The sequence below is a fragment of the Talpa occidentalis genome, unplaced genomic scaffold, assembly GCF_014898055.3.
Source record: "Talpa occidentalis isolate TD23 unplaced genomic scaffold, MPIMG_talOcc4v2.1 talOcc4.12, whole genome shotgun sequence".
In the NCBI taxonomy this organism is placed as follows: domain Eukaryota; kingdom Metazoa; phylum Chordata; class Mammalia; order Eulipotyphla; family Talpidae; genus Talpa; species Talpa occidentalis.
This window is the reverse complement of record NW_023601212.1, coordinates 49,346,824-49,367,480: the sequence shown is the minus strand read 5'-3', so window position 1 is coordinate 49,367,480 and position 20,657 is coordinate 49,346,824. Positions and strand designations below refer to the sequence as shown.

The 20,657-nt window shown below is 38.6% G+C and overlaps 1 protein-coding gene and 1 pseudogene across 4 annotated transcripts in view; both read right to left on the bottom strand.

The window, feature by feature from the left end:
* The window catches only part of RGL1 (ral guanine nucleotide dissociation stimulator like 1), a 268,038-nt gene that overhangs the window by 170,321 nt on the left and 77,060 nt on the right, over positions 1-20,657 (bottom strand). Inside the window, exon 2 of one of the 4 annotated variants that reach the window (XM_054693404.1) lies at positions 18,443-18,596. The exons of 2 other annotated variants lie outside the window; for them this stretch is intronic. The gene's annotated coding sequence lies outside the window, so the exon portion shown is untranslated. Of the gene's footprint in view, positions 1-11,536; positions 11,593-18,442; positions 18,597-20,657 lie in introns of those variants that run through there. One more of the 4 variants, XM_054693405.1, reaches the window with a different exon arrangement.
* Positions 11,600-12,780, bottom strand: LOC119241173 (phosphatidylinositol N-acetylglucosaminyltransferase subunit C-like; annotated as a pseudogene).

Sequence of the window (20,657 nt, the reverse complement as noted above, 5' to 3'; positions counted from 1 at the left end):
AACTAAACTTCCAAATAGATCAGCCCTTCCACATCTCACATCAGAGAGCAGTCTATTCTCCATCTTTGACAGAAGGCTAATCTATTTAATTACAGTCATAAGCTAATGGCAGTTCCCAATGGAGAAAATCTCTTTCAAGAAAACTCTTCTGGGAGAGACATGTAGAGTAAGCTGCCTTGGGGCCGATCCTTATCCTTTCTCAATCGCTAATCCATAAGGACACGTGATTAGCACATATATTATATATTGTAAATTATTCCCATTTCATTGGCTTGTCCCACAAGGGGGATGCTGATTAGTTTCAGGCAGTAATGATTACATCTAGTTGGTGTTGCTAAATACCCAGCCACCAATTTGCTATCTAATTAGATGCACGAAGCTTTATATTCAAGGGTGCACCTTCATTTGCTTTTATGTTGTTACTTACTTAATCTTGATCTCTGAAGGAGGACTAAATGCCCTTAAGGGGGCTCAGGTCAGAGGAATGGGTCCAATATTAGTTTGGCTTGGGGAAGGGAGCATCTGTGTGCTAGGGTAAGGGTGAGTTCCACCACTTGTTCACATATTTCACTTTCTTCTCAGTTTTTTTGATCTGTGCCTATGATATAACATGGCAACCAATTGGTATCAAAAATTCAGTAGCCCTGGGCCTCCCCTGGTGGCGCAGCAGTTGAGCGCTGGGCTGCGAAGCTGCCCACAGTCTCTGCAGTGCCGGTTCAATCCCCAGCCACCAGCGAGGGTCCCACATGGTAAGCAGACCTCTCCTGTCTCGCCCGCTGCTCCCCTCAGCAGTGTATTTCGTCAGTCTGCCTGCTCTGCTCCCCGCTCTGGCTCTGGTGAATTCTCTCACTCTCCTGCGCTTCTGACTGTACCCAGCACTTGTATGTATAAATAAATAAACAAACAAATAAATAAATAAATCTTTAAAAAAAAAATTTCAGTAGCCCTATGAACACAGGAGCCCTAAGGGGCATTGGCGGCAAAGGGGAAAAGCACTGGAGATGCCGCTTCCCAGTCCGACTCTTGCACAGATCTTGTGGGCTTATTCCCTGGTGAACTGTGTTGCCCAGAGTCCACCCAACAGAAGTCAAAGCCGCATCTTAAGGAAGTTTCGTTCAATGACTCGAAGTTGCCGTTGCACAAGGACATTTTCATCAGGAAATACGGGTGGTGTTGGTCAGGTCACATGCATCCTGGTGAAGATGTAATCGTGCTTTTCAATGATTTTTAATATTTTCAATTTGTCTTTTGGTGAACCCCATAAGGACACCCCAACTTCTTTTTATAAATTCCTTGGGATTTTTTTCCTCCCATGCCAAGCTCTGTAGGGGTGTACCATAGCCTATAGGTGCCATTTTCAAGTATAATTAGGACAAGAGACAGCTATTAACTCTACCCTCTGTAGTCCAGGAAAGATTGAGCCCTCGCATTATTTTAAAGTGAACTAAAACATCTTAAGCCTAGATGAGGCCATTGAAACCCAAATCCTTTTCTCAAAGCTCCTACAGGTTTCAAAAATGTATCTGAAGACGGCTTTGCACAGCAACAGTATCAGAGGTGGGGAAGACCCAGCTGGCTATATTAAAGGGTGACTGAAATATTTGAAGCTATTTTTTTTTTTAAATTGCAAATATTTCTAGCAGAGCCGAGCCTGGCTTTCTCATCAGGACCTCAGAAAAATGCCAGTCATCTGTCACAGCCCTCTCGAAGCTGCAGCACGCAGCTTGAGTCCATCTGCAGGGTATCTGTGTTTGATCCTGTATTATGTTTTCACTAGGGTTAGGGGTTAGGGTTTTGACAGATGTGGCCGTGGTGTAATTGGCCCGTTTTATCTGCCTCCTTTCCACACACATATGGTATTGGAGGGCCAAATTGGTAAAATGTTTCCATTTCAATACCTCATTGAGGGTTGGGTGGAATGTGTGGCTTGGGGGCTCAGGTGTAGCTGGTTTCAGTCTATGTGGAATCCATACCAGCTGCCTGAGCAGAGGGAGGTTAATTCATTCTGTGTCACCATTTCATTCCAAGTGGGTCGCAGTTTCTTTTCTCTTCCTTTTAGTATCCCCTCCTTAAGTACTTTCCACTTTCTCTATTGTTTTCAGTGCCCACAGCTTGAACTTGCTATTTCCAATAACCAAAGTGGAAACTGAAAGAGATTGTATCTTGGATTCAGATCTTTTTATAAAATAGCAATTGTGCAAACATGTAATTGAGCATCCTTGACCTCCTTGCTGAGGAGCCCATCTGACTTAGTGCAACAAGATGGTAAAACTTTAGGGACATGACGATTAGGTTGCTTCAGCCTCATCCAAGACCATGCTGTGCACCAAGGGAAAGTGGAAGCCAATAACATTTCACTTACACTAGCCTAGTCCCTACATTGTAAGGCAGGCGGACACAAAGATAAATAACAGTGGTCCTCCCATAACTGACCCACATGCTGGGGCCTTTTAATCCAAATCACTGGGAAGATGACATTGTATATGAGAAAGAAATACTGGGCCTCCCTGGTGGCGCAAGGGGTTAAGCACTGCTCTATGAAGCAATCTGCAGCCTCTGGCAGCATGAGTTCTATCCCCAGCAGGCCAGGGAGCAACCCACATGGCAAGGCAGATCTCTCCTGCCTTGCCCGCTGCTCCCTTCAGCAGTGTGTTTCAGTCATTCTGCCTGTTCTGCTCCCTACTCTGTCTCTGTCACCCTGCATCTCTGGCCTGTACCCCAGCTCTTGTATGCATAAATAAATAAATCATTTTTAAAAAAAGAAAGAAATACATTTCAAACTGGCAGGATACATATCACAATTCATTTCAAAATGACAGGAAAAGTGTTAGGAGTTAAGTTCACAAGTGCATTACACAGAGAACTCAATAAAGTAAGTTCAGATCGCACTGAAACTCAGAGAAGTTAAGAGCATTGTCTGAAGTCACACAGCATACAGCATCCTGCAGATCTAAAAACAGATCTGACTCAAAATGAAAACTTCCCTTTCCGGTCAGAGCTTTCAGAGAATTGTGGTCATGCTAATTTTTGGTTTTGTAACTTTCGAATTTAAAGAGAAATAGAAACTTTTTGCATTCAGGTAGTAGGAGAGAGACCAAGAAGGTTATCTGAAGTGCGTGCTTCTCTATCTGTGCTTCCTTATCCACCAAAGCTAAGTCAGCTTCTTTCTCCCACCCTTCATGTTTCACTTCATCATTTCCCTCACATTCTCTGGTGCCTATCTCACTGGCCCTGTCCTGCCCTTCCAGAATTAAATAAACAATTACTCTGCTATCTTTAAAAAGTAGCAGAAAACAGAAGCACAAATTTGACATTATCAGTTCTTTAACTTCTTATTCACATATGTAAATTTTTTGCTACAAAATATGATGATCTGTAAATCTAATTATTTTTAAGACTTTCTTTAAAACAACATATGGAACCTATTACAGGACTCACTGGCTTCTTCATTTTGGCTTCTGCTCTGGAGGGTGATGGGCTTATGATTTACAGCTCAAGTTAATTTAGTTCTTGGGTTCATTTCTACAATTTGATTGTGGTTGATATTGATTCTGGATACCAGAGACATTTTAATTGTTAGCTTCATTGTGGATGGAAAAATTATTTACACACTAGTGAAGCTTAAGTGGGCTTAGACTCACAACTTCTCCACATTCTGTTCATTTCTCTACTTCAGTCTGGGCACAAAGAACATGTGGGTTTATTTATTTTTCAAATTCTTTTGTGCCTTAAAAATGAACATAAGGCTAGTTATTTTATAAGTATAACATTATGAAAGAGATAAAGTATAGTGAAATCAAGTCCCAGTAGTTTTGATGTCTTACCTGAGGAATAAGTGCAGTGATTAATTTAGATTCCAAATGTAAAGAGTTTGCCTTGGTGGAGGTGAATTAAATCTCTCTCAGTATTGCCTGGCCACAGACCTCCAGAGTTGTTATTCTACTCAAGGTCCTACTGGAACAATTAGTAATTGGTCCTACTGGAACAATTAGTCTTATCTGGAGAACAGGTCTATTCTCCAAATTAAAATCTGGCAACACTAGTCTTCCACATACAAGGGGCTGTCATCGTTGGTCTCCATAACCATAAAGGAAGTTCAAATTGATGGGACTTTGGATAAACTCGGGTAGCATATTAGCTGTGACATCAATTTTATTTTTTTAAAGATTTATTTATTTATGCATACAAGAACTGGGGTATAGGCCAAAGGTGTGGGGGTGAGAGGATCCATCAGAGACAGAGTGAGAAACAGAACAGGCAGAATGACTGAAATACACTGCTGAGGGGAGCAGCGGATGAGTCAGGAGAGGTCTGCTGCGCCATGTGGGTTCTCCCTGGCCAGGGATCGAACTCATGCTGCAGAGGCTGCAGATAGCTTCATAGTTTGCTTCTTAACCTCTTGCACCACCAGCGAGGCCCTGACATCAATTTTAAATGTAGGAACCACCAATGCTTTCATGTGGGTCAACCTAGTGTAGTGGGTCTCCTTTCTTGACTCTTCTCTTTGGGAGGAGAATAGTGAAGCCAGCACCTCTCTTTTGTGATCCCCTCTGCTTGGTCAGAACAGGTGGGCACTGTCCTTTGGGCTGGCTGGGGACTTCTAGCACAGAACTCAAACTTTGATCTTGGCCAACTTTGAAGGGGGAAGTTGCTTTGTATCACAGCCAAAGTTTGTACCAAAATAGCTAAATCTTGCTTCATTTGAATTATAATGACCTTCTAGGGCAATGCACCACAGATGTTAAGAAAGTTCCACAAATATTGCTTATAGTGAATAATGACTTATGTACCTATTCTAGGGGGGAAAAATCCAGAAAAAAAGAAAGAAAGCAGAAAGGGAGGGTTGGTGCAATTTCTCCAACATGAAGTAGACCCACTGTCTCTACTCCACAGCTGCAGGGGACCTGACAATTGCTCTCATGCCTGAGTGAGTCCAAAGAGGGTGCGTTGCACACACACCACTTCTTACAGAGACTATATACTACTGTGCAGGGAAAATTACAATTTTGATTTACCTATCTCATTTCATCTGTCTTCTATTTTGTATATGTTTTATAATTCATTTAAATGTTACAATAAGAGTGCACAGATAGGGCCTCCCTAGTGGCACAAGGGGTTAAGACGCGACCCATAAAGCTATCCTCAGCCACTGCAGCACAAGTTCGATCCCTGGCTAGGGAGCTGACCCACATGGTGCATCAGACCTCTCCTGCCTCGCCCACTGCTCCCCTCAGCAGTGTATTTCAGCCAGTCTGCCTGTTCTGTTCCCCACTGTCTCTGGTGACTCCTCTCACCCCCCACAGCTGTGGCCTGTACTCCAGTTCTTGTATGCATAAATAAATCTTTTAAAAAATGAGTGCACGTATACAATGTATAACTACTTACACACACACACACACACACACACACATATATCGGAGAGTTGTGAAAAAATTGTGCTGATGTTAAGAGTTTATTATTGGTTTGGTTTTGATGGACCCTTTGTTATGTTTCTTTACATTCCACATACAAGTGAGACTATTCGGTATTTGTCTTTCTCCTTCTGAATTATTTCATTTAGCATTATCTTTTCCAGTATCTGACCATAAAACTGAGGCAACCAGAGGGAAAGGGAGAAAGGGTGGTTGGGTGGGACTGGAAAAGGGCAGGGCCCCATGGAACATGGTGGAGGATTGTTGGGGCACTGGTGGTGGGCATGGGGTGAAAAGATATATTTGATGCATTTTTAGGGAGCTGAACCTATAACTCCCTGAGCGGGTTCAAAGATGTAAACCTACTTGACCTCAATAACCATAATTTGAAAGAAAAAACCAACAACCCAAGACTTAGAAGAATATTTAACCAAAACACCTTTAAAGTTACCTCCTTCCACAAATATGTACCATAACTTTAACTCACTCTGGAAACCTTCCTTCCTCATGTATTTCTGGTCTTCACTAATGGCATCACCATGCACCCAGACACTCAAGATGGCATTCTTGAGGACATCTTCAACTTCCTCCTGTCACTAAACGCCTTCTCCAAGGGGTCAACAAGTTCTATTGATGATTTCTTTGAAAGGCACCTCAGATTAAAGCCTTCTCTGTATTCCAGCCACCACCTTGCAATAAACTTTCATTATCTCTTGGTTGAATTATTGCAGTAGCCAAGGTTCTAGACTTTCTCCCCCTATCCTTCCTAGTCATCCTCCATAGTACTCCTAAAAACCTTTTGTAACCACACTGCCTTGCTTAGGAACCCACGACAGGAATGCATCACCACAGGCAGAGTTCAAGGTTCTTGTTACAGTTAGTTACCATCAGGCTGTATTCTGATCTTCAGGTCATGTCTCCCCTCTGCCCAGTTGCTATTCCTCTGTTGTCTCACATGACTGATCTCCTAACGGTGCCTTCATTCATGTGGTTACTTCCACCCAGAATACTTTTCTTCTCCTCCCCGCCTCTTCTCTTTGCTATGGCAGTGAAGGCTCTGCCCTTCCTAAGATAACAACAACCACTTGTGCTCATACACGCTGAGTACCATGAGTGTGATCTCATGACACTATGTTGAACCTCACTTGACACAGAGTGTATGTTGCAGAGCATAGATCCAATCTGTATCCGTTCTAGTTCCAAAGCATATGCATTTAGCTACTGGGTATTAAATTTTGAAAGCAAGTGTTAATGTTACTTTTCCAGTCCTAAACCCATCGAAGAGCATTAGTAACATTCCCTGTGTAAGTTGTTCATACTTCTGTCATAGCTTTGACAATCCTGAGCCTTAGTGTGCATGCCAGCAGACTCTCAGAGGTCAAGGACTGCACTGACTCACCTTTACAGGTTGAGTACCTAGCACAGACTGGCATACATAAGGAGCTCAATAAATATTTGTTGAATGAATCAACTCACAAATCTGCTGTCCCTCCACATTACTTATTTTTCCCTTCCACACACTATGTTCCATCACAGCTCAAATATGAATAAAAAAGACACAAGAATGCTTACACAGCTCCCAATATAGAAGAAGACTCAATATCATTTATCATTTCATCTTTATAAAGTTCCCCTACACTAACTCCAAGACTTTGCCCTTCGAAACAGAGCCTTTACTACACATAAGGATGAGTTTAATGAGGCATAATGTACACATTCGTGTTAAGGATATGGTCTATGTATACATTTTGACAATGTATACACCCATGTCATATCAACGCTAAAATCAAGATAAAGGTCATTTCTATCATTCAAGAGCATTTCCTTAGGGTTCTCCCAGTTGATTGCACCCTATCACTCTATCAGGGCAACCACAAATGTGATTTAATATTTAAACATATTTAAATTTTTCTTTACTGGAGTTTTATGTCATTGACTAGTATACATTACCTATACCTTTTGGGTTAGCTCCTTTTGTTTAGCATACTTAGTTTTTGAGATGATCTCTGTTGTTACATATCTAAGTAGTTTGTTTTTATTGCTGAGTAGTATTCAATTATTAAATTTTACTTATACATTATTCTGTTGATGAACATTTGTGTTGTTTCTAGTTTGGGTTACTGTAAATAAAGGTGAAAGGAAGACTGTACAACTCTTTGCATGGAAACAGATTTTCTTTTCTCTTGGATAAATGCCTAGGAGTAGAATCACTAGATTAAATAACAAATGTATGTTTAAATGTATGGGAAACTACAAAAACTGTTTTCCAAAATGATAGCAAAATTTTATATTCCCATTGCCAGTGGATGAGAGTTCCAGTTGCATCCTATCCTATCAGTATTGTTGCTTGCTTTTATTTTATTCGCACTCACATTCAGACAGATATGTAGAGATATCACATTGTGATTTTTTCTCATCTCCCTAATAATAAATGATATTGGGCATCTTATAATGGATATATTGGCTGTCAGCATATATCTTTGGTAAAGAATTTATTCAAAATTTCCATTTTTATGGAGCTTTTAATTGGTTCTAATAGTTCTAAGAATATTTTTAATATGTTTTGCATATAAAACATTCAGAGAGAAAGAGAGAGAGAGAGAGAGAATAATATTGTCTCCACATCTGAGGCTTGGCCTTTATTTTTATTTTCTTACTGGTACCTTGTAAGGAAGAGAAGTTTTAAATTTTAATGTATAACAATTCATTAACTTTTTATACTTATGCTTTATGTCCTAAGAAATCTTTGCCTACCCAAGGGTTACAAAATTTCTTTTAGAAACTTCTGGGAGTTTTATAGTTTTAGCATTTACATTTAGGATTATGTTGCATTTCAAGCTAATTTTTGTGTGTGATAAAGTAAGAGCTAAGGTTCATTTTTTTTGGATGTAGATACTAAGTTTTTGAAAAGGTAATACTTTCCATATTGAATTACCTATGCATTGGGTTGAAAATTAATTATATATATGGACATATATATGCACATATGTATATATTTCTGAACTTTATTATGTTTCATTGCTCTATGTGTCTAAACTTTCCCAATAAGGTGTACTTCACTATGTCAAAATTAGTAGCTGGAAGTCCCCTTCTAACTTTGTTCTTTTATAAAATTGTTTTGGCTATTGTAGGCATTAGATTTCCATATATATTTTAAAATCAGCTGGAAATTTTAAATTTTCTACAAGAAAGACTGCTTGCAATTTCATTGACGCTATAGATCAACTTGGAGAGAGACATTTTACTAATACTGACTCAGTAACAATGTTGATTTTATTGGTATTTCATCAAATCTAAAAATAAATTTAGAGAGCATTGAAATCATAACAATGTTGAGTCTTCCAAATTATAAACATGATTAATCAATCTACGGATTATGGTTTGCTTTAATGTCTCATATAAATGTTCTAGTGTTCAGGGTAAGTTCCCATGTATTTCAAGTTTTGGGAGACACTCTTGCATATGATAGTATCTTATTTTTTATTCCATTTTCTATTTGTTTATTACTAATATATAGAAATAGAATTGATTTTGCATGTTGACTTTGCATTCTGAAATCTTGCAAAAATTACTTTCTAGTTCTAGCAGTGTTTCACAGATTTGTGAGGTTTTGCTGCATCTGTGACCATAGTTTTACTTGTAGCTTTCTGATATGTTGACCTTTTATTTTCTTTGTCTTCTTCACTGGTAAAAATTCCCAGTAGAATACTGAACAGAAGTGTAGAGAGTGACCATCCTTGTCTTTTCCCTCGTCCTTAAGTCAAAGCATTCATATTTCACCAGTAACTGACATATTAACAATAGTTTTTTTTCAAGTTTTATTGCAATATAATTCACGAAACAAAATGTAACCATTTAAAGTGCACAATTCAGTGGCTTTTGTATTTTCATGGGTGTATGCAAACTTCAGCCTCTTCTGATTAATTAAGGAGGTTCCCTATTCTTAGTTTACCAGGAAATTATTATGTTGAATTTTTTTTCAATGTTTTTCTTGCATCAGTTAAAATGGCCATCTAGTTTTTCTCATTCATTGTGATAATAAGTGCACTACCTTATTTGAGTCTTTAATGCTAACCAACCTGTATTCCTGGAATAAACACCATTTGGTCATGATGTAGTATGCTTTCTACAGATTTCATTTCTGTTTTGCTAATATTTTACTACAGATTTTTGATCCATGTCCCTGAAAGCTATTGGTCCATATTTTTCTTTTCTTGTAATATTTTGATATCAAGATAATGATTGTTTCATAAAATGAAAAAAGGGTGTTTTCCTGTTAGCCTGTTAGGTTTTCAAAGTGAATTTATGTAGGATTGGCATAATTTCTCTCTTGAATATTTGACACAATTAGCTAGTTAAATCATCTGAACCCACAAATTTCTTTGTGAGAAGGTTTCTAATTATCTATGTCTTTAATTGACATTCAGACAGTCTTATTTTTTTAATCATTTTGATCATGTCTTCCAAGAAATTTGTTCATTTTATACACATTGTTGAATTCATTGACTTCAAGTTGTTTATAACATTCCCTTAGGTACCCTTTCAAGTATGTGTAGGAGCTTAAAGATGTGTCCTGTCCCATTATGGATACTGGTAGTATTTGTAGCCCTTTTGTTCATCTATCACATAGACAAAGTTTACCTATTATATATGGGACCTTACAAAGAATCATCTTCTGATGCATAGGTGTTCTTTATTTTTTCCTATTTCATTGATTTCTGTTCATAATTATCTGCTTCCTGCTATTTTGGGGTATCATTTACTCATACATTTCTAACTAAAAGTGGAAGCTTAGACCATTACTTATAGAATTTTATCTTCTGTAATATAAATTTTTAAGTCTACAAATTGCCTGTTAAGTTGACTTTTATAAATTTTGATTTGTGAGTTTTCAATCAGCCTAAAATATTTTCTAACTTCCCTGTGATTTCTTCTTTGAACCATGAATTATTTAGAAGAATGCTGCTTACTTTCTATATATTTTGGGGTTTTCCAGGTACCTCTCCATTACTTATTTCTAATTTGATTTCTTATAATCAGAGAACATATTACATATAATTTCAATCATTTAAAATCTCTAGAGACTTACTTAATAACTGAACATAAGGTCTACCTTGCTAAATGCTCCATGAGCACTGGGATAGAAATGTGGGTTCTGCAAGGGTGCTATAAATGGCAGTCCAAACTGGTTGAAATGTTTCAATCATCCATATTTTTATTTATTTTCTATTTGTTCCAGGGATTATTGAAAAGAATGTTGAAATTGCCACTGTAATTGCAATTTTATTCTTGTCTCTTTTCATATCAGGTAAGTGCTTCACATAGTTTTAAGTCAATGCTTCCGTTGATCCACAGTTAAGACTATTATGCCTTCTTGATAAACTAACCCTTTTATTATTATGAAATATTCCTATTTATCCCTGGTAAAATTTCTTATTCTGAAGTCTATTATTTTCTGTTCCTAATATAGCTAAAATATATTTTTCCCAACCATTCCCTATTAATTTGTGTCTTAAGATTTTTTTTTTTTTGTGGGACCCTCGCCGGTGGCCAGGGATCAAATTGGTGCTGCAGAGGCTGCGGGCAGCCTTGCAACCCAATGCTCAACTGCTGCGCCACCAGGGGAGGCCCTGTCTTAAGATTTAAACTGAACCCTTTGCAGGTCACATAGAATTGAGGTTTTTTTAAATTCAGTCTAACAATCCATGACTTTAGACCATGTACAATTAATAAACTTATTTATCCAATTGAACTTAAGTCTACCATCCTGTTATTGTTATTTGTCTCCTTTGTTGTTTTTCTTTCCTATTTTACTGCTTTCCATGGATTAGCTGAGTATTTTTAATTCCATTTAACCACCACTATTGTTTTACTAGCTATATTTCTTTTTTTTAGGTGATTAACTGGGGTTTACAATATGCATCTTATTTCTGTTATTTTGAAATAATATATGATCTCACACATAATGTAGGAATATTCATAACATACTTCTATTTCCTGTTCTTTGTGCTATTGTTGTCATAGTTTGCTTTTTTATGTCATAAATCTCACAATAATTTGGCTTTAAGCAGTCAATTGTCTTTTAAGAAAAAAATTGAAACATAAAGTCCTTGATATTTACCCACCTATTTACCATTTCCAGAGCTTCATTTCTTTCTGTAGATCCACATTTTTTTCATGGATTTGTTATCTTTTGTAACAAGAAGAAACCACATTACATCATTTGTTATAGTGAATGAGAGGCAGTAATTCAGAAGAAAAACAGAAAGCTGTTTCATTCATAAAAATAACAGAAAGATTAGCACCTCCCATCGAAGCCTTTGGTTAACATTTTCTTCTAATTTCTTTTCTCCCACCCACATCAGCAAATACTTTCAGAATAAAACTCTGCCTTCAAAACGTCTATTTGGGAAGCTAGTCTATCTACATGCTTTAGTAACAGAAAAGAGGTCCCTAACATAGCTTAGAAACCCAGGCAAGTCATTGACTTTAGCCTCATCTCAAGGTCTGTGAATGTTTTCTTTAAGGCGAAGGAGACAGAAAGGCCAGAGACACAAGATGGAAATCAGTGGAAGAACATGAAGTAGGGCTCCCACAGCCACCTCACTCATGGATAGCAGGCGTCCCAAAGCTGAAAGTGCAAAAAAGCAGTGTGACTCCGACATAGCTGCAGGGAGTATATGCCTTCCATTCTTCTGTACCATGGGCCACAGGGCAAAAGTCTGGGTAGCAACCATCATTATGATGAAAGCATACAGGGGCTGAGACAGAGAGAAGGCAAAGCAGACAGAGAGAAGATGGCCATATTCAAGGACAGTGTGCTGGATACAGCGGCAGCATTATCACCATAGTGGAGAAGATAGAGTGGCCTGATAGCATGAAAGCTGAGATGGCACAAATGGTGTTGGTGCTGACAGATTCTGTCAGGGACCTCAGGACTGGTAAAAACCCTTACATGAAAGTAATGGAGATAAGGGCACGTTTCCAATCAGCCCACCGGTCCACCTGCTCTTCTTCCATGCTTTACTTTCATTAATGAGATCAAAGGAAACAAATAGCTAATCAGTGAAGAAGCCAGGCCAGTCCCAAAAAGTCAATGGAGGACCAGAAGACCCTCTTCCATATACCCACCAGACAACCACAAAAAACAGACACTGCGTGCTCATTTACCACACTGGACAAATACCACAACCCAGTCCAGTCATGGATGTTTCTCTGGGGCTCTTCTAGGAACCATAGGTCCCGGTAGTTATCAGAAAGAGCTGCTGCTCATATGAGACCTGCCACCTGGCCTCCTTGGTGTTAGTTACAGGCAGGTCACACATTATCCTTCCCCTCAAACTCAGGCCAGTTCAATCTTCCTGAATAAGACTGGCTCTCAATGCAGCAAGTGTGGTTCTATTTAGTTCCCACTTCCAGAAATTGCCAGGAGGGAGAAGGCAGGACAGTCGCTGGTGTTATATCATTTGCTTCCCTTCTCAGAAATCAGTCTTATGCTGTCTATTGTATCATATCTGAAAACATATATTTTGTCAAATTTTTGGTTGTTTTTGGTGGCAGGTTAATTGGGGAGACTATTCTCCCCCAAGCTGGAAGTGGAGCCTATTGTTTTCTTGCTTGGGAAAAAAAGCCCACTTACGATTTAAGAGTGTATTATATTTATATCTTCATATAGCATAAGAGTTCCAAAAATACAATTGTTAAGCTATAAATCAAATGAAGAATGATATAAATCACCTAATATTTGAAGAAATTGCAGGTAGCTTATTTCAGCACTACTTCTGATAGTATTCAACTACCCAATGTTTTTTGCTCTCAGGAAATGTTTCTGACCATCGGTCTGAATTTTCCTAATATCTCATGATTATTTCTGGTCACTCCTCCTTGTGCCAAACCACCTTTTAGCCTCTTAGTTGTATCCATCCATGTCTCTGAAATGTAAAGATAGTTTTCATATTAGAGCACTAAATGGAAGATTTCCTAGAGTATTAGATGTCTATAGAAAATAAAGATTCCTCCAAACTTCAAGATTCATAATAATCAAGAAAAACATTATACAATGTCTTTCTTTTTATTGGAGATTAAGGTTCTTCTCTCCAATCTTCTATGCCCCACACTTCTTCCATAAGACCATCACCATTACTGTCATGCAACTTAAAACAGCTTACATGTAGGTTAATTTGCAGACTCTTTTTAAACACTGGTTGCTTAGAACTTAAAATGCATTTTTTAGCCATGTTAGAACTGTATGTGATGCTGTGTTTCATGTTACAGAGTCTGTGCAGGATCCAGAGAAACTCAGAGAGAAATCTTTATAATGGAGAAAAAGTGGCTAAGCATCTCCTCAGCAAACTTAATGACTAGGGATTTCACCTGTCCTCTCTGTTTCCCACAAATATGGAGGTGCTGTCCCATGATCATAAAGACTGGAATAGTCCTGGCTTTGGAACCAAGGGTTGGATTGAAAGTGAATCTCAAGATATTGTTATCTCAAGATATTGTTCTATACATTGGCTAAAAGGGCAAAAGCATAAGCTAAACTTCCCATTGATTCTGCTTAACATTCCTGCCATGTTCAATGAATTTCTTCCAGTGCTACAGACTCACTGGTCCTTAATATCTGTTTGCCCTAAGAATCTCAGAAACTTAAAAGAAAGTCCCTGCCAGAGTAACTGGGTATCAAAAAGGGGAAGGAACTCCTGTTAAGTTTGTACTCAAAAATCTCCTTTTTGATTGCCTTACTTCATGTTATCCTTGAAGATAGTTGTCTGTATTCCCATTTTTCAGATTAAGCAAGTAAAGCTTCAAAAGGTTAAGTAAGGCACCCAACGTCACACGAGAAGTTGTAGTGGCAAAGACAACATTCAGATCGAGGTTCATATGACAGCCGAAATTGCATTCTTAATCAAAGAGTTAGTTTACTAAATCCAAGTTGGGCATTGCATAGGTACAACTCTCCAACATCCCCAATTCTTGCAAGTGAAATTATATACTGTTTAAGAGAATGGAGGAGAAACTGAGTAAACCAGAAATAAAATTAACCTTGCAACTCAAAGGTCATTTTTGGCTCATAGTATCAACATCTTTCTATTGAACAATGGTTGAACTTACTTTCTCTTTCATAAAATGACAGGAGTTATGGAAACAGAATTTCCCTTGGCATCTTATCTGCTTCTAAGCTATAAACACATTTGCGTGCATATTATTCTTATTTTTCAAAACTTTGTTCACTTATTCCATAACCCATCTTCACAAGCAAAGGTCTTCCACCTCTTGCTCCAAGCTTACTTACATAATGGTCCTTTAAAAATCCTCCATGACCCCTGGGACATGGTCCATCAATTATCCTATCTCTTCTTCTTCAAATATTCAACTCATCCATCTTTACTTACTCCTTCCTATAATTTATAAACCTCCTTTATAAAAAAAATCTTTCAACAGCTCACTTACCAAATGATGAGAGTGAGAATCGCATAGCTCCAGTAATGTAAATAAAACCTGAATTCTGGACCTATGAACTTGCCCAGTTTCATATCTAACCTTATTGACTAAATTGTCTTAGACTTTGTCAAGTATTGATTACAAAGCCAGACTTTTCTTTATTATTAAAACCTGGCATGTCTCTTTGATCTGAATTATTTGCTTTCTCTTCAATATAATTTGTATCTTATAAAAAACATAGTGTCTAATACCGTTCACTTTAAATGAGTTTTTCTCATAACAAACATTTATTCTTAATTCTATGTCATCTTGACTAATGTTACACTAATTTCTGTTAACTGATTGTGATAAACAGTGTTTAATGTGAAAAAAAAGTAAAACTTTATCTGTTTACAAAAATCTCCTTTCAATTCTATATTCTCTTCTACCTCCATTAATCTTTCCCTTCAACTCAGAGATAAGCTTTTAAAAACAATAACATGTATTCATTAGCTCTACCTTTCACCTCTCATTAAGTCAGTGCTCTGAAATCTGGCTTCCGACCCAAACTCTATCAAAATTACTTCCATTATGATTTCCAATGGCTTTCTAGATGACAAATCTAATGAATGTCCTTGAATATTTATTTTTGTAGATTTCTGTAGCATCTGGTCCTATCTGATCATTCCCTCCATGAAATTTTCTCCATCCCTGGTTTCCATGACATTGCTCTGTCTGGTTCACTCTTACCTGCCTCGTACTTCTTCATGGGATCTGTTTTCATATCCAGTCTCTTACATATTGATGTTCCCTAGTGGTGTGTCTTTTCTCACTTTAAATTCTCCCTCTAATAATGTCTTCTCTATCTACTCCTTCATCTGCAATCACAGATGCTAGATTCACATTGGTAAACAAACTGTTCACAGAGCTGCCCCTATAAGGCTTATAATCTAGTGGATGATGATGTAATAACATCGCCATTTTGATACATGCCTTGAAAGAAAGAAGAAGGCTGTTTGACAGTGAAAGTGAAGAAGCTAAGCTGAACTTGGGCACAGAAGAGGTTTCTATGAGAAAGTGACATTAAGCTAGCCAAAGAGTGGGTTGGGAGGGACATATTCTAAGATGAGAAAATAAGATGAAAGGTAGCCTGAAGTTGAGAAGTATAATTCTAAATATGATGAACAATGTGTATAAGTGCAGAAGTTAGAGAGTATTGCACAATGGGGTAGATTATCCAGAGGTTAGATCTCTGAGTGGTGAAGGAAATATGATAGCATTGTGACCCCATAATGCAGAGTCCAGGGGGGAAGGGCATTTTCTGACATACCCTGGAGTTTGAAACTTATGTTTATTATTAATGGGGACCCTTTGAAAAATTTTACTCGGTGGCTATAAAGAAATTTACTTGGATCTGAGGAACAATAGTATCAGAGAGGAAAGTTTGAAGCTATTTAGATCATCAGGAGTAAAATGAGTATCTGTAAAACAGTGGCAGTGGAAATGGAAATAAGAGATTAAAGTGAAGAGAAATGTACAAATCTAAGAGATTGACATGTTGTGGGTGGATTGGATCTTCAGGTCAGAGAGAGACAGAGGAAGCAGGAAAAGATTATTCTCAGGGAATGAGAATGGGTCTAGAGAACTGGGGTGAGGAGATGTCAGGCTGAGCTCCATCGCTCTAGCTCCAAACCTCTCTACCTGGCTACCTCTGGCTTTCTAGCTCCTTCTTAATTTCCTTCCCCTCAGCATCATCTATTATGGTCAGTTACACCACACTTTCCTGACCATCCTTGACACGTCCCCCTCGCCCAATACCCAAATCCTAAGTACTGAGTCCTGTCAGCACAATGTATTTCCTGAAAGTCTGAGATTGACACACCCCCTCTGCCACAGTTTCCAACTCCTTACACCAAGTCACCTTTAATGCTCACCTTTAACTCTAACCTGGCAGCTCCAACTTAAACTCCTGCTCGCTCCCTGTGCAATCCATTCTACACACACACCAAAATTTATGACAATGAGCAAAACCACCACAGTCAGATGCTAGGGGTCTTCCAACAAAAGGAGATGCTCAATTAAACATCTGTAACATAGATAAGCTGCTAGGACCTCCCCTAACAACCGTGTTCCTCACCTCCACTTACATGCAGCTGCCTCCCTCTAGGTACTAGAACGGGGCTACAGCTGAGCCAGGTGAAGCAACAGAACACAGAAGGCAGTTGGGCTCTGGGGAAGAAGGGCTCTTGCACCTGTGGCCTGACTTGTAGCCTGGCACTGCTGTGAAAGGGACATGGAAGGAGACATGTGGAGGAGAGACATGGAGAGACACCTGGAAAAGATACATGGGTGAGAGACACGTGGAAGGCCAACAATGGCATCTATTATCACAATGTGGTATCTCCTTTTGTCCCAGCTTTCTGGGACCTGCTTCAGAGCCCCTTTCTATGGTTCCCTGTCAGAAGGCACCTTAGATTTGTGGCAAGATTTCAGGCCTCAGCAGCCCTGCTTCAGGTTGACCCTGTTTGGTTGGGTATTTGCCCATGAGGGGACATGTAATTTTAGGTGTTTTATTGGGAAACTATTATTCTTTCTTCTTTCTCTATGTACAAATCCTATTAAAGTTCCTTCACACTAAGAGACTCCTTTGGATTTGTGTGCACCGATGGCCAGATCCCTTCAGAGCGTGCAAGTTTGGGGGGGTCCCTGTGCACCCCTCCATCATGCACTAACAGACTCAGCAGTATGACTAGGGAAGTGGACAACTTAAGCAAACTGATGCTTTGCCAGAGAGAGAAGTCCAAGGATACACTTCCTGGCACGTTGGCTGTGCTCCGACTTGATTCTCACAGGCACACGCATGGTTTGGGCCAGTGGAGATGAAATAGAAGAATGACAACAAAGCTTGTGTTTGAGTAGGAGTACAGGGGTGGTGTGAAAGATTTCATTTCAGGGCACACATGCTTGTGTGGATGCCAGATGCAAATGGGTTGGCTCTTCTATGGTATTTTTAGTGATTCAGACACAGGCAAGCTCTGTACTTCCAAACATTTTCTTACTCTAAGATTTTGGCATTAAACTTGCCATTAATGATTTTTTAGGCTCTTGCTCTATCTCCCTGGTGATTTATCAGCTGTATTTTCCCTTACTTCATTTCACATTTTTCCTTCTGCTATGTATCTTAGTGAATCCTTCCTTTTGCTCTCAGCAGACTTTACTTTTTGAAGGATTTTTCTGCCACATTTTACTTCCATTGTCCAGTTTCTTTTCTTGTGCCTTTCTTGAGGTAACTCTAAATCCTCTCTTCTTGTACTGCCAACTTGATCCGACTTTTCTTCACCCTGCCAGACCCTGTAAACTTGCTTCTGTTGTCCCTCCTTTGCACACAGTTACTTCATCCCTGTAAACCCCAGGGTGTCTGTCATAGGAAGCCCCCCAAGGTCTTAAAAGAAAAGCAAAAGATAACATCAGAGCATCAAGAGACAAAGCCCTCATTTTATCCTCAGGAAGGGGTCACTCTCCTCAAATTGCCTCTCACTGCACTCTACAAAGAGATACCTGTGTGGGAGAAGGGAAAGAAAATCTCCAATTTCCTCAGTAAGACTTCTCACCTGCAGGGAGGAAAGATGGTGGTGTAATGTGAGCAAGACCTCAGCAAGCGTCCCAACATGCATTCTACATGAACATCAACCAGTGAGCACTATCCTGGGCCCAGGGGCACTGGAATTTAGAATGGAAATACAATATGGCCCTTGACTTCAGAATCTGTGACAGAAAAGAGAAACACATGTTACTCAGTGATTGTATAAAATGACTGATTATAGAATGATAAAGACCTAAGTTATAATTTGAATATTAAGCTCCGTATTATCAGAGGTAAGACAGGGAGAATAATCACTTCCCTCAGATTGTTGTGACACATGAAGCGATTAGGAAAGAATTCCATGAATAGTGTGGCTTGCCTCTAGGTGCTACTCCTGGTTCAGCAAAGGATTGGATTTGACAAGAGACCTTTTAGCTTGCTCTGCAGCCTTCTGAGGGACAACAGAATGAGTTGACCCTCTATAGCTGAGAGTAAATCTATAGAAGTGATAACAGATAACATTCCTTGAGTCTCTGTTCTGAGCTAAACCCTCCCTTTACGTGCATTGTTTCATTTAAATTTCAAGTTTTCCTCTGTCAGGTACTGCCCTAGAGCTGCAGAGACTGTAGCACACAGAACTGACTCTTCATTATACAACCAGTAAGAGTTGATCCAAGATTTCATATTCCATAAACCCAAAGCCCATATTTCCATAAACCCAAAGCCCATATTCTAAGCCACTACACAACGGGGAATTTTACATGGACTACACCTGAGAGGAGAAAGCATACATTGTACAAAAATGAAGAATGATGTAAAATATACATAAATAAAATTTAAAAAGTCCTTTGCACATGTATCCATCAAAGAATTTTAGAAAACTAATATCCACTTTTATATAGCTATAAAAGACATGATTTCTGGCATATCATCATCATTGGAATAATTGGAATATTTTAAAATAAAACACATATCACTCTTGTAAATGCATCTTATGGAGTTTATTTTTTTGAGGTAACTCTGATTTACTATATATGATTTAGAAGGACAGAGTCAGACTTTTCAGATATATGTTACCACATCCTACCCATAGTCCTCCACCATCGTGTCCAATGGTATTCAAATACCACAACAATCGGATCCCCATCAACATTCATTTTAAAAATATATGAACAAGATCTTTAACAGAAATAAGCTCTATTTCCTTCCCACCCTCTCCATGCCCCCAGCTAAGGAAGTATTTATTCGAAAGAAAACCACTTCTTCTGTGCCTGCACCACAAGTTCCTTCTGAGGGGTTTTCCTTAACTACCCCGCTCACTTTCCTTACAGTATTTATCGTGACCTGAAATTGTCTTGCATTCACTCACTCACTCATTTGCATTCTGTCTCCCCCTTGAGTCTAGGGCAGAGTGCAACTCAACTGGCCCTATCTGGACTGTGGTCATTTCTTTAAGCTCCTTGAAATTGTTTTTTAATTTCACTCTGGCTGTAGAGTTTGATCTTAATACAAATTAGTTCTTAACTTTAAAGTATTTTGTAAACAAATCAAAAATCATTTTTAAATGTCTGTGACTGTAAGGCTATACATTAAGCAATATCAGTTGTTATATTTTTAATTATTAGTAGCATACACTTGATCAAAATAACATAAGTACATATACATTTAAATTATTCAGCACAAGAAGTAAACATTGTATTGGAAAAGGATCCTTTAATGAGATCGATGGAGGAAGAATGCTTAGTATCTGGAATATAAGTGATGTCAGTATTTCAGAAATCCACTTTGTTTGGTTCCCAAGAGGTTTTTACTTGAAATAATGAACAATGTTAAGAAACGTAATGAATAAATAAGTAGAACTTTCTTTGTAAAGGGAGAAGGAAGAATTGACAAAACTTCTGAAACTATAGATGTTCTTTGATCAATTTTAGGAAAGGGTAGATATAAAAGTTAAAGAAACTGATCCCCTGTAAGCTCTGTAACTCCTTACCCCTTGGGAAATCTTCATGTCTGCTGGGGCACACGTACCACCGCTATAGTCTAGTCAACTTGCCTCCTAGGACTCCATGCCTATTGTTCTCAATGAATAATAATGCATCCAGGTAAGATCAAGGATCCCAGCTTTGTCAGTGTGAAGTATAATTCTAGAGAACACTTGCTGTATTAACACAAGACTTTCTTTGCAGCTGGCCACATAACTAGCTGCCTTTGCATGGAAGAATTTTTTAAAAAACAATATAAAG